The sequence below is a fragment of the Phragmites australis genome, chromosome 1 (assembly GCF_958298935.1).
Source record: "Phragmites australis chromosome 1, lpPhrAust1.1, whole genome shotgun sequence".
Taxonomy (NCBI): domain Eukaryota; kingdom Viridiplantae; phylum Streptophyta; class Magnoliopsida; order Poales; family Poaceae; genus Phragmites; species Phragmites australis.
In genome coordinates, this window is record NC_084921.1 from 28828887 (window position 1) to 28842046 (window position 13160).

General features: G+C 45.6%; 1 pseudogene; it reads left to right on the plus strand.

Annotated features, from left to right (window-relative positions):
- The first annotated feature begins 6053 nt into the window (after positions 1 to 6053).
- Positions 6054 to 10678, plus strand: LOC133883894 (rust resistance kinase Lr10-like; annotated as a pseudogene).
- Positions 10679 to 13160: the final 2482 nt, after the last annotated feature.

A 13160-nucleotide genomic window follows, 5' to 3' on the forward strand; every position in this document is an offset into this window, starting at 1 on the left:
GCGATGGCAGAGTTAAGAACCCAGTCCCTGTCTCATCAAATGTAAATAAGTCCTTCCGTGTGGAAGAGGATGTTGTTTGATTTGAAAGGTATTTTGGTCCAAGGAATTCCAACTCTGATTGAAAATTTCCTACAGTGCTCTAGTGATTCGACTGCGATTGCAGAGTTAACGCGACCCAATCTTGTCTCGTCAACTATAAATAACCGTGGAAAAAAATAAGCCCTCCCATGTGGAAGAGGATGTTGTTTGACTTGGAAGGTATTTTGGTCACACAGCATCCCAATCATGCAGGGCCAGTCTCGGATGATTAAGGGTGTGTTTATTCTTTAGATAAAATTTTATAGAGTTGTATCGTATAAGTAGGTTAAGTAGAGTTATATTGGTTAAAAAAAAGTATTTGTTTAGTTATATCTGTCTAGATATATTGAGCTGAGTTTTTATTTGGTTGATTGAATCTGAAACTGTATGGTAGATATAAGAGTTGAGATTGTGACTAAATAAACATCTTGTTTCTCCATAATAAGGGCCAGCATCACAAGCAACACTCCTAGCTAGCTTCCAGCATATGAAAATCTATCATGGCGAACTTTTGTGCATTTCATCGCTCGGCTACCTAGCTAGCTTTAGTAATAATTATTTCAATAGTTGCAGTTCATGTAGCAGATGCTGGGAGACAAGATGAGTGTCCTCCTTTCTCATGTGGTGATCTTCACTGCATATCCTACCCTTTGCGTAGGCCAGGTGACCCGCCTGAGTGGGATGGAGATCGTCTGAATTTATGGTAGAGTGATCATGAGTCATTGGATCGTAAATGGATGTATCAGATTAGTACTACAGTACTGCTACATAACCATTACCACAATAACAGCTCTATAGTACCTATGAACAGTATTTTGCTACAATAACCGGCGCCAAGACACTGTACCTCTCCTCATAATTTCTTGTTTCCTTCTGACTTCACTCTGAAGTAAGAGGAATTAGATCCGCCTGAGTGCGGTGCGCAACCATACCAACTGGCCTGTAACAGCAGGAAGGCTACAATTCGCATCAACACGGGGACATACTTTGTAACCACATGAACTAATACGGATTATATTCGTCCTTCTGGGTAGTGGACGCCAACTTGGATATGCACAACAGTTGCCCTTTCCCTCGCTCGGATCGGCTTCCTTACTCTTACCATGGATCAAACTCGGAAATTTCTTGAACCTTCTTATGATATGTCGAATATCTAACTATGAGTATATACATATAAGAGTATATCGTATACAAATAGGATATATCGTACATATTCTTAACAATTCTGGATATTGTAGATTCGAATTTGCGGGATCCGGTATACTTGGAGATTTCAGAAGCCAGTACTAGGAAGGTCGCGATCGGGTTAACCGACTCGAGTGCGACTAGTATCCAAACTAGATTCAACTGCCTTGTCTTGGCTGACAAGACAGAGGACTCCCTATTGACTACGGCTAGGATTCAGAACAGCGCTAGGACCCCTACCTAGACCCCTAGAGGGAGAAAACAGATCAACGCATACGCAACTCGGTGCAAGCAGCAAGACCATAACTATCAAAGATACTCGGCAACTTCAACCCTAGATTAGTTTAGATCTGATCCGCTTCATTGTAATAGGTATAGCTACATTGCTTGTACTTGAGACAACCAATATACAACATCATCCACATAGGACGTATGGTATTACTCCAACCAGGAGCCCGAACCTGTCTATATCATGTGTCTTGCTTCTTGCTCGATCCCTAATCTCGAAGGTACCCCAGCTCGATTTCAGATATATTGTCCGGAACTAATCTTCGATAGTTGGCGCATGTTCGTGTCTGTTTTTTTATCTGTTTTTTTAGGATCGATCATGTCTCAAGTGCATGTTCGTGTTGATTCTCCGACATTGGCTTCTACGACCACTTCAAGTCGGCGGCAGTCATCTTCACATCTCCTCCTGCCGGTTCGAAGATCATCTTCGGAACAATGGCATACCGCTAGGACGATCAAGGTGAATTAATCTACACCGGTATCATTGAGTCCAGCTCATTGAACGCATACTGCGAGGTAGAACACCTCGACTGGGATCCCAAGGAGCCTAACGTTCTTCAGTTTATGGACACCGACAGTGACGGTGAAAGTCACGAAAGTGGCGACGACAGCTCCATCGACGGCCAGAGAAACCGAACAGATTGATTCGTGTTCATGGCCAGAACTGACGGCACACCCGTTGAGCAGAACGCGGGAGATCCAGATGCTGTGATGAACAATGGGGTAGGAATCCATAAGGATCTAGTAGCGGTAGCCACTGCTCAAGGTACTGGCATCGCCGAAGGATTACCACTAGGGCCGTCCATAGCTGGAGCCTTGCAGGTCCCCAATACCGCTCATCATCGATGGACGATGGAGAGTCAGGTAAACCCTAATATTCAATAATGACTCATTGTGGGAACGCTTGTTGGAGGTGATACCTCCACCAGCAATGATTCCAAGGTCGAGGAACGAACTCTCAATATAGCGATCACGGAGCAACATTGGCTTGATCACAGCCGAGCCTTAATAGTGGTGTTTTCAGTACTCTGGAGGCCAATGTCTAGGGTGCTCATATGATTCTAAGATCCTTTCTCAAGTTGGATCCGATGAATCCATTACTTCGGTGGTCAATCAGCTCAAGACCCTGCTCGATGCGACTCAGATCTAGGCTGCTCGAGTAAACAACCCTAGCGACCCTAGGCACTCCAGCCGGCAAGACGCTGGTTCGAGGAGCCAAGGACACGGATATCCCCGAGTTGAGGGATCGCAAATGGGAAGCTCGGATGGTCGAGCTCGAGCACAATCCTGCGGCCAAACTGTAACTGCCATATCCATAGGCGCATAAGCCAAGAAGACTTAAGGAACCGCATCCCCCACGACAGGCATGATCTACTGAGAGTGATAGACAACTACCGTGAGGAATGTCGTGATACAATCATCATTATAACGACCGCAAATCTTCGAGATGAGACGATCGATGTGACTCCCCTGTTAGAAGGAACATGCGTGACAATCCTCCCCTATCTCCTCCTGAAGAATTCAACAAAGGCCGCGAAGCCTTCGCGCCTGAGCTACGGTCGATATGGTGGCCCGAGAAGTTCAAAATAGGTTCAATCCAGAAGTACGATGGGAAGCTCAACCCTAACGAGTGGTTACAGATCTATACCACTGTTATTCAAACAATAGGCAGTAAAAACAAGGTAATGGCTAATTACCTACTAACCGCCCTCAATGGACATGCAAGGTCCTGGTTGCTGAACCTATCACTCAACTCGATCTGATTATGGGCTGAGCTGAAGGTTCAGTTCATCGCTAACTTCTAGGGTACGTTCGAGCGCCCAGGAACGGAAGACGATCTTCATCAGCTGAACCAAGGTAAGGAAAAATCTCTTCGTGACTTCATCTGTAGATTTAGTGACAGGCATAACACAATCCTGGACATCTCTGGCAGGTTGGTCATCATCGCCTTCAAGGGAGGCATCAAGGACAGAGATCTGGTCGGGAAGCTGGCTACCCGAAAGATCCATACGGTCAAAGAACTCTTCAAGCTAACCGATAAGTGTGCAAAGCGTGCTGAAGCACAGGCACACACCAAAAACCCTCAGTCTGGCAAGGACAAGCCTGAGTCTTCGGAGAATGAGGGGAGGAAGAACAAACCTGGTGACATGCGCGAGGGTCCCGACACGACCGTAGCCGCGATTGAGAGGAGAAAGTCACGCAACACTGGAGATAACAAGGGCCTGAGCCGTGGTGGTGGGAATTTGTATCCCATCCATCAGATTAACCAGCATGATTTTGACCAGTGTGACGCTATCAAAAAGAAGCTCGAAGATAAGCTTAAGGTTGTTATTATTGACTATCATAGCAAACATGCCAAGCCAGATGCTAAAGACGATGAGCCCAAATTCTGCTAGGCCGATTAAAACTTGGCACAAATCTTCGTAGGACCCACCTCGTATGAGTCCAAAAGACAGTATAAGGCGGTCAAAAGGGAGGTCAACCTGGCTTTGACTGGGCCTCCCCGATACCTCAAGTGGCCGAAAGTTTCGATCTCCTTTGATCAAGCTGGCCAACCAGCCACAATTCCACACCCAGGTTGATATTCGGTTGTGGTCCAGCCTACTATCCTCAACATCAAGGTGTTCAGAACTCTGGTCGATGGGGGTAGCTCGCTCAACCTCATCTTCACTAAGACGTTAGACAAGATGGGAATCAAAAGGTCAGAGCTCAAAACAGGAACTAGACTTTTCACGGTATAACTCCCAACTCACTGACCATGCCCCTTGGTTAGATCAAGTTGCCGGTCACGTTCGGCAAGCCTGATAATTTTTGCATAGAGAAGCTGACCTTTGATGTTGCAGACTTCGAGACAGCTTACAATGTGATCCTAGGCCGCCCAATGCTGGGCAGTTTCATGGCTGTAGTGCACTATGCGTACTAGGTGCTTAAGATCCCAGGGCCTAAAGGGGTCATAATCATCAAGGGGGATCAACGTGCAGCGGTCAAGTGCAATAAGCAGAGCCTGGATATGATCGAACACTTCTGTCGAATGACAACTACATCAAGAGGCGTGGAGCCTAAGCATTAGAAGTGTCCATCTACCATCAAGGTCAAGGACTCCAAGCTCGTGAGCCACGCTGATGCCTCCAAGTCCGCCGCCGCCACCAAAGGTGGGACTAACGACGGTGCCAAGGACAAAAAGACTGATGATGGAATCAAGGCAGTGCCCCTCGACCCATATGAACCAGCCAAGATGATTAAGATAGGGGTCAGCCTTGATCCCAAATAGGAACTCGAGCTCATCACTTTCCTCCGGGCAAACCAAGATGTGTTTGCATGGCAACCGTCTGATATGCCTGGGGTTCCTAGGGAGGTGATCGAGCATCAGCTAGCTGTGAAACCCGATGCCAAGCCTGTGGTGCAGAAGTAGCAAAGATTTGTGGAGGACAAAAAACAAGCCATCCATGAGGAGGTCGGCAAACTCCTAAAGGCGGGCTTCATTTGAGAGGTTCATCGTTCCACGTGGCTTGCAAATTCAGTCCTCATGAAGAAAGCCAATGGCAAGTGGAGAATGTGTGTCGACTTCACCGACCACAACAAAGCTTGCCCAAGGATCCTCTTCCTCGCATCGACCAGGTTGTCGACTCTATGGAAGGTTGTACATTGCTGTGTTTTCTAGATGCCTATTCGAGGTATCACCAAATTAGCATGGGGATAGACAATGAAGAAAAACTTGCTTTATTACTCCTTTTGGTGTATTTTGTTATGTAAAGATGCCTCTCAGTTTGAAGAGTGCTGGTGCTACTTATCAACAGTATATTCAAAATTGTTTACAGCCCCAAATGGACACAACGTTGAAACTTATGTCGATGATATTGTAGTCAAATTTAGAACCAAAGATGCATTGATTGACTATCTCAAAGAAACATTTGACAACCTCAGGAAGTATCATATGATGCTTAACCCCGAGAAGTGCACTTTCGGTATCCCGTCTAGCAAGCTTCTCGGATTCCTAGTGTCAAGTCGAGACATTGAGGCTAACACGGGCAAAATCGAGGCTCTTGACCAAATACGGTCACCTCGAACAATGAAGGTAGTTTAAAAATTGACGGGGGTGCAAAGCAACCCTTAGTCAATTCATCTACAAGATGGGCGAGCGAGAGATACCTTTCTCCAAGCTGCTGAAAAAACAAGACCAGTTCGAGTGGACAGAAGATGCGGAGCATGCTTTTCAAGACTTAAAAAGGTATTTATTGTCTTCATTACTTCTAACCCCGCCTAACAAAAAAGTGGAGCTCTTTTTGTACATTGCAACTACCCCACAAGTTGTAAGCACGGTTCTGGTGGTCAAGCGGGAATATCTTGAGAAGAAGGCTAAGATCCAAAAGCAGGTTTACTACATGAGCGAAGTTCTACACGATGCTAAACTATGATACCCGCAAGTGCAGAAGTTCCTGTATGTAGTCTTGTTGTCTTCCCGGAAGCTACGACATTATTTCCAAGCGCACAAGGTCACCATCATGATGATGTATCCGCTGAAGGATGTTATACGCAATAAGGAGGCTACTGGACAAATCACACAATGGGCAGTTGAGCTCAACGAGTTCGACATGGACTATGCACCACGCACAAGCATTAAGTTGGGAGTACTAGCAGAATTTATCACCGAGTGGACAAATGTTGAAGAAAAGAAGCCAAACGTGGCCGAGGACCACTGGACGCTATTCTTCTACGAATTGCTCACACTTCAAGGCTCAAGAGCTGGCATCATGCTAAAATCTCCAATAGGCGACGAACTCACGTACGTCATTCAATTAGAATTTAAAGCTTCTAACAATGTTGAAGAGTATGAAAGACTGGTAACCGGGCTCCACATAGCTGTATCACTTGGAACTCTAACAACTATGGGAGTCTTCGTTAGGAAACTCCTCAAACCATCTGTCTCGACAGCGTTGAGTACAGATGCTACCCAACTCGACCAGTCGTCTGGTTGAGTCAGCGAGGCAGAATCCGCAGATACGAAAGCTGCAGTACTCGAACATGAGCCGAATTGGATGACCCCATTCTGAGCCTATCACGAAGGTTGAGAGGTCCCTGATGATGATGCATCTACGAAGAAAATTGCTTGTAAATCGAAGCTATACGCTCTGGTAGACGGCAAGCTTTATCGAAAAGGGAGTAACAGAATCTTGATGAAGTGCATCCATGGAGGCACGTATGGTAATCATGTTTCTTACCACACCTGGTTGGAAAGGTTTTCCACCAGGGATTTTATTGGCCGACTACCCTCTAGGATGCTTCCGAGCTAGTCAGAAAGTGCAAAAGCTGCTAATTTTTTGGAAGGCAGAACACTCGACCAGCCTAACCTCTGCAAATAATTCCTCTTTCTTGGTCTTTCTCTATCTAGGGCTTGGATATCCTGGGACCGTTCCCAAGGGCCCAAGTTGGTTTTAAATTCCTATTCGTGGCTATCCACACGTTCACTAAGTGGATCGAGGTCGAACCCGTGGGAAAGATAACCACAGAAGAGGCTAAGAAGTTCATGAGGAACATAATAACTCGATACGGCATTCCACATTGGATAATTATAGACAACAGTAGCCAGTTCAGAAGCAGAACCTTTACTGCGATCTATAAAGAATTCAACATCAAAACTTGTTCCGCTTTAGTAGCTCACCCTCAAAGTATCGGTTAGGTTGAGCGCACCAATGGTATAGACTTGCAGGGTATTAAGATTTAGATCTTTGATAGGTTGAAATCCTAATCAAAATGCTAGGCGAAGGAACATCCCTCGACAAGTACATATTCTCATCCGAGAGAAGTTTCTCATGGGATAAGCTCAATGAGATTGCTCTGGGGATTGCAAGGGGCATCGACTACTTGCATGGGGGTTGCGATATGCAGATCCTTCACTTTGACATCAAGCCACACAACATCCTTCTCGATAGCAATTTTGTCCCAAAAGTTGCTGAATTTGGCCTCGCCAAGTTGTACCCAAGGGACAAGAGCTTCGTGCCAGCGAGCGCCTTACGGGGAACTATCAGGTACATAGCTCCTAAAATGTATCGTGGAGCTTTGGTGTCATATCAAGCAAATCTGATGTCTACAGCTTTGGTATGCTGCTGCTGGAGATGGCAGGAGGGCGTAGGAATGCAGACCAGAATGCATCGAACTCAAGTCAAGCATACTACCCGTCGTGGGTGTATGACCATCTAGCTGAACAGAAAGTGGGTGAGTGAGAAACTAAGTTGAAACGAGGCTTAGTTTATATGTGATGAGTGATTGACAAGCGTGGTGAATTTGGTTCGATGAGTTTTGGATTGCTTGATCATGTATATGTACTGCAATGATAATCATAACTAACCAAAGTTGGAAAGAAATGGAGTTGGGAGTTTTGTCTCTGTCCCAGGAAAGTTACACACAAAGGAAGGTTTGGTGCAGAAAAGGTTATGCACGCCGGATGGTCCGGTGATGAGGCATGAAGCACGTCGGATTGTTCCAAGAGGTGGAGCTTAGAAGATCAGTACATCGGATGGTTTGGCGATGTGCCCTTGTGAATGCTGGACTAATTCTTGTAGAGAAGAAGTTTTCGAAGGAAATCAAGCTATGAACACCGGATGATCTGGCGATGGAAGTATTAAACGCCGGATGTTTCGCCAGAGCAATTCTTGCAGAGAGGTTGCAGATTGCTGGTCCGAAGGAGTTACACACGCCGGATGGTCCGGCGATTGGAAGTGTGCATGCCGGAGAATACGCCGGAGTATTTAGTACAGAGAGGTTGTAGAAGTTGTTGGCTTGATGGTTTGCACACGTCGGATGGTCCAGCGCTCAGGAGGTATGCACGCCAGACCATCCGACGTTCACGATTTCTCTGAGATATGCTTTAACTGATGATTTTGATTAGAGACTAATCTATAATGAAATTGGAGATATGTGTTTGCTTGTCTAATATTGTGCAGGTGATGGATGCAACTTGGTGTTGGTAATATGCCCTAGAGGCGATCGAGTTTGCGGATTGGATCTGCTAATGGGCTTTAATGTTGATTAAAGGACCATTAGGGTTTAGAGTCATAATGGGCTTTAATATTGATTAAAGGCCCATTAGCGTGCTCTATATAAGAATAGGCAGGGGCCAAGGCGCATTGAGTTTTTTAGAAACCCTAGCCGCCTCCTATTCCCGAACTCCCTTCGAAACCCTAGCCGGGCGCGCGGTGCTAGCACACCGGCGCACGACGATTCCATCCTTGTACGTGTGGATACCGTAGAGGCGCTGCTACTATTGCAGTGCTGATCTGCTCGGGAGTACTCGGGACGTACCCGCGAGTACTCGGAAGGTGCTCGGGACGTGCTCGGGACGAGGTTGACGATCGACTACTTGACGCGCACGACGTTGGATTGGTCTGCTCCAACTCTTCTTCCGCTGCACTGCTCGTCAAGTGGTAACGATTCATGATCCCCTACTCGCATGGCTTCCTGGTTGAATGCGGTAGAGAAAATTTATTTTGTGCTAGCGTAGCCTACCCGCAACCCTTCACTTGGCGGCCGACGGCGGGATGATTAAGGCCAAGCAGGGTGCTTGGTGCCGGACGATCGAGCAGGCCGGACGGAGTGAAGGGTGGTTCTAGCTGTGCACATGGAAGTCAAGCAAAGCTTGGAAGGAAGGATAAAGACGTCGTGTTGACAAAGTCAAGCAAAGTGGATGCCGATGTAAGTGACAAGCGCGGCCCGAGGGATCAGGAGCGGGAGAGACTTGCTAGCAGTCGAGATCGCAAGATGAAGTACACATGTCGACATTAGGATTCTTGCTTGACGTTAAAGCAAGCGACAATGAGTCACTCTTTGAGAAGCGTGCGATGTGGTTTCGCGGTTTGACCTTAAAACCATGGAAGGATGGAGTGCATTTGGCATCATCGTGAAGCTTGCATCGATATGAAGCTAAGTCATGAAGGTGTCACGACCGTTCGATGGACGGAGTGAAAAATGGACCAAAATACCCTGGTGGTAGGTAGGAGGCCATTGTAAGCAAGGGGTATTTTCGGAATAAGGAAACTTAAGGGTTAAGTCACCTCTCTAGACCTATAAATAGAGAGGTAGAGCTGTAGGGGAGCGGGGAGCCAGCCATTTGAGAGCCTAGTGATAGGTTTTGGAGGAGAGGAGAGGATATACTTAGCCTTTGTAATAGGTTAGAGTTTTTGTGAGAGGAAAAAAAACTTTGTAATCTGCCTAAAATAGGGCCAACCTTTGTGCTTAATGAAGTTAATTTTCTCGCATGAGCATGTGTTCATCTCCTTCTAGCCTCCTTTTGGTCCCCTTGCTTCTCTTGAAAGTTTTTCATTTTTCAGCTGTGATTTTCGTTTTCCTTTTTGAGCTGCAGTTTTTCACCCTTATAAAGTTGATCTCTTTGTTGCTAGGGGCATAAAATGAACGTACAATAGTATGAATTTGGGTTTCGCATTCTCTTGTCTCTAAGTTATCAACTTAGAAAGTTTCTTCATCTGATGACCATCTTCTTGAGTTTCTTTCTAAGTTGCGAGCTTTTTGTGACTAGAGTTATGAAATGATCTTAAATGGAATCTTGTATTCATATCTTATCTATGGAGTCACATGTTATTGGTTCTTTTCTTTGTTTCTCTCTATTTGCCTCAGCTTGAGTTTTGAGGTGTGTTGGGTGAAACAAAGGAGAAGGTTATCCGATTCGAAAGAATTTAGCGAGGTACCTATTCACCCTCTCTAGTCGTCAATTTCGATCTTTCAGTGAGATATCTGCTGCTACTGACATGCATGAGTTGGAGAGGAAGCTATGCATTGTTGGCTACAGTGCATTCAGATGAAGCCGCAAGATCGTCCAACCATGAGTGAGGTCATAGAGATGCTCGAATCTAGCGCTGGCGGCCTACAAATGCCTTCTTCTTCTTTTTTTAATCAGGCCCCCCTTACCAGCCTACTTTGGAGGCCTTACAGGGGAGTTGTGCAGGACGGGGGATCGATCGCTCGCCGGCTTGGCACCCACCTTGATGCTTTGCCACCAGACTCCTTGCCTGTTTGCGATGATGATCATATCGCTGTTGCAGATTCCTACCATTTCTCCTCTGAGATGACTGCAATCTCGGAGGAAGACGAGTGATCCATTTATTTATGTTTGTGAATTGCTGAAGTAATGGTCGTTGCGTGTGTGAAGTTTCTTGAGCACTGTCAACAGTTTTCATGATAATATACATTTGTGGTCTGATATAATCTACTAAGTTTCCTGTGTCCAGAGTTCTGGACTCCTTCAAATGTTTATGTGAAAACTTGTATAACTTAAGATGGAGGATTGCAACTGCTAGATTCATGCTGAGATGTTATCTTTTTCCTGGAAGACTAAAATGGATCTGTGGAAGATAGATACTGCAAATGCATTTGCCACAGATTGGGTTTAGATACTGGCAAATGCACATAGTCCGGCCACAGGGTGTAGGAACATCGGTTTGTGATGCTGAATATCGTGGTGTCATCCGTGGCAACAAGTAGGAGTTGGAGGATAAGCAGAAGATGGAGAGCCTGAGAGGTGGTCGATAACCTTGAAATGATAATGATATATCTACAGAAGGTATATTTGGCTTGGTATAAAATAGCTTATTCTGTAGCCAACCATGTTTATGATCACGGAAGTATAGACTTACAACACCTCGACCATGGATTTATGATATTGCAATTTACAATATACTAGAACACATGGTAAGTTATTTTAGCCTTGCGTATAATATTTTACACCTATCCATTTAATAATATATTTATATATATAGGGTTGCGTTATTTAACACATAACGTGTTCAACATGCCAGCCAACCAAACCCCATCAAATCAGCATGTGATCTAAAAAACCCATTCCATGGCTGTAAAACCAATGACCATAAAAAAACTTATTATGTGACCTGAAAAAAATCCGTTGTGAGACATAAAACATCTTGTGATTATAAAAACAGTGTAGTCCATAAAAAATAATAGGATTTTATGGTTGTGGGTTAATGCAACTGTGGGAGATAGATGCTGCAAATGCATTTGCCACAGATTGGGTTTGGATACTGGCAAATGCACAGAGTCCGGCCACAGGGTGTAGGAACATCGGTTTGTGATGCTGACTATAGTGGCATCATCCGTGGCAACGAGTAGTAGAAGTAGGAGAATAAGCAGAAGAGGGAGAGCCTGAGAGGTGGCCAATAACCTTGAAATGATAATAATATATACATAAGTATATTCGGCTGGCTATAAAATAGTTTATTATGTAGCCACCATGTTTATGATCACGAAAGTATAGATTTACGATACTTGGACCACCAATTTACGATATTGCAATTTACAATATACTAAAACACTTGATAAGTTATCTTAGTCATGCGTACAATATTTTACACCTAGCCATAGAATTATATATATATATATATATATATATATGGTCACGTTATTTAACGCATAATGTGTTGAATATTATTCAATGCACTGGCCAATCAAACCACGTCAAATCAGCATGTGACTGTAAAATACCCTTTCCGTGATTGTAAAAATCGACGAATGTAAAAAAAAATATTATGACCCGGAAAAAACCCATTCTGACACCATAAAAATATCTTGTGACTATAAAAACGATGTAGTCCATAAAATAACAGGATTTTACGGTTTCAGTCCTCTGGTTGCCTTGAGTCTTTTTGAAGGGCCAGTCGAGCGGCTGAACCAAGTATTTTAATGTCACCTGCGCTGAGGGCATTAAATGCAACCTGTGGTTAGTGGTACGATTAAGCCTTGCTAGGCAGTAGTAGAACACTTCACACCCCAGTACTAGAGGGTCGTGGTGAGCGGTTCAAATTCCCCATGGTTGTGGGGGAATGGATGGGATGGGGCGTGCGGACACATCCCAAAGGGGGCAGCATGCCTCCCTGGGTCAATAAAATAGTGGTCTTGGCTGAACGACGTCCTTATTCGGTATCCTTGCTCTTTGTCGCCCTTGTTCTTACGCTTTCACCCGTTGACCTCAGCACTTCGAGCCACCATCACTGGCGACTCCTTCTTGTCGTATCCTTAGGACACCATGACTCGGTCGGGTGCCCACTGGCGAGTCCTTCTTGTCGTATCCTTAGGACACCATGACTTGGTCGGGTGCCCATGGCAAGGTTGGTTCTTCGACCGGGGGGGGGGGGGGGGCTCAGACTTTGGGGTCCCCGCCGCTGCATTGGTGGGCTCAGCCATTGCCCCTCAGGCAGATCCAGCTTCTGCCACCACCAATGTGCATAGGCCAGCGGGAACTATGGCGGCAGCGTACCTTTGATCGCTATCGGGACCACAGCCAGGCATGGAGCTCCGCTGCACCAGCAAGAAGTACCCTTGTAGACACACACGTTGGGGGAATCAACAGTTACCAAGGCTGAGCTCAACCGAATGGTCAGGGAGGGGAAAATCCCCTCCATATCTATTGCCTGCATCCTGGGGGAAGAGGCGATCCTGACACCACGAGGCCATGAGACCGTGGTCTTCAAGGCCTTCTTTGACGATGGACTTGGTTTTTCGGTCGTGCCGCTCCTCGAAGGGGTGCTTTGCCACTTTTATGTGGAGCTCCCCTAACTTTTCGCTAGCGCCATCTCCATCCTGGCCAT